This window comes from Phalaenopsis equestris, unplaced genomic scaffold (assembly GCF_001263595.1).
Source record: "Phalaenopsis equestris unplaced genomic scaffold, ASM126359v1 Scaffold000134, whole genome shotgun sequence".
Lineage (NCBI taxonomy): Eukaryota > Viridiplantae > Streptophyta > Magnoliopsida > Asparagales > Orchidaceae > Phalaenopsis > Phalaenopsis equestris.
This window is the reverse complement of record NW_018164576.1, coordinates 2832630-2834023: the sequence shown is the minus strand read 5'-3', so window position 1 is coordinate 2834023 and position 1394 is coordinate 2832630.

The window sequence follows — 1394 nt, the reverse complement described above, 5'->3', positions numbered from 1 at the left end:
ATCAGGATTTTGGATAGATAAATGAATTTCATCTACTGTAGGATTTGCATAATCTCTTAAGGGTCTAGGTTGGTGTTCATTTTCTATTCCTTGATTGTTCATAATGTTTTCCATTGTATCACAATTTCTAAGTTTTCGTTTCAATTTTCTAATTTTTCTAACTGTTCGTTCTAATTCCGAATTGTATGGTATAAGATTTTCAGGTCCAAATTTGCGCATACATTTTAAAATTAGTACTCAATAATATAAATATAAATATAAATATAAAAATATATAGAGGGAGTCTCTCACATCCCGAATGGGTAGCGGCTCATCAGCACACGGGGCCCACAAAATAACCTAAATCATCTTGACGGGGATATCCCAAAACATCAAAGCATGTCCAGGCCACAAGGGCAGAGGACAAATCGTCGTATCCCAAATGGGCGGCAGCTCATCGGCATCGAGCAGTCAAAATGATATCAACGAAGTCAAGGAGCGACAGGGCTCAAAGGGGTCCAACAAAAGGAAGGTAGAGTTATCCTAAAAGGTAAATGTAACTGGGACTTATACCTGGTCGTGAAGGTAGTCGACCCAACACGTCTTGACATCCCCGGTCAGCAATCCGTGAATTGCGTCGTCCACGGGAACCTTGGTAGCCCTCAGGTCAAAGGAAAGAAACTCTATCTTATGACTAAAAGATGGAGCTCCAAGAGGTGGGACAAAATCAATACACACACTTAATACATTCACTTAGGTCTTAAGGACTTAGTGGTGAACTTAAGTTGAAATCCACTTGTTAAAAGATGAATAGAAAAATCAACATAATCAAACTTTTTTAAAACACCACAAGTCCAATTAGGACTAAAATTTGGCTAAGTGTTCTTAATAACACTAATTTGTCTCATAAAGGGTCTTTACCAACATAATCTTCAAATTAAATAAAAATTAATGACATTTACCTTATTCTTGGGAATAATCAAGACATCAATATTCACTGAGCATCAGGATATTCAGGATGAATTATTAAATAACATAATGAAGTTTAAATGAGCCCAATGCTTTTTACCGGACATTAAGAAGGTTGCATGGACCTGCTCCCCATTCTTAACCTGGTGAATACCTTAGGGATCTATTAAACTTAATATGTTTTACTTAATAATATTATCCTTAAAATTTAAGGACCCCCAATATACAACATAGAGTTAGGAAGGTTTCCAAAACTTTACTTTTCCATCTCTATATACATAAATGCTCTGACATGCATTTTGAGTTTCAGGTGGTGGAACGAGAAGACTCGCCAGGTACACTTTTACAGTTTACAGCGTTTTACAATCTTTCTTGTACTTTTCTACTGCTTTCTTTTATGCTTACTTACTGCATGAAAAAAAACACTTGCATGTTAAAAAACAAAA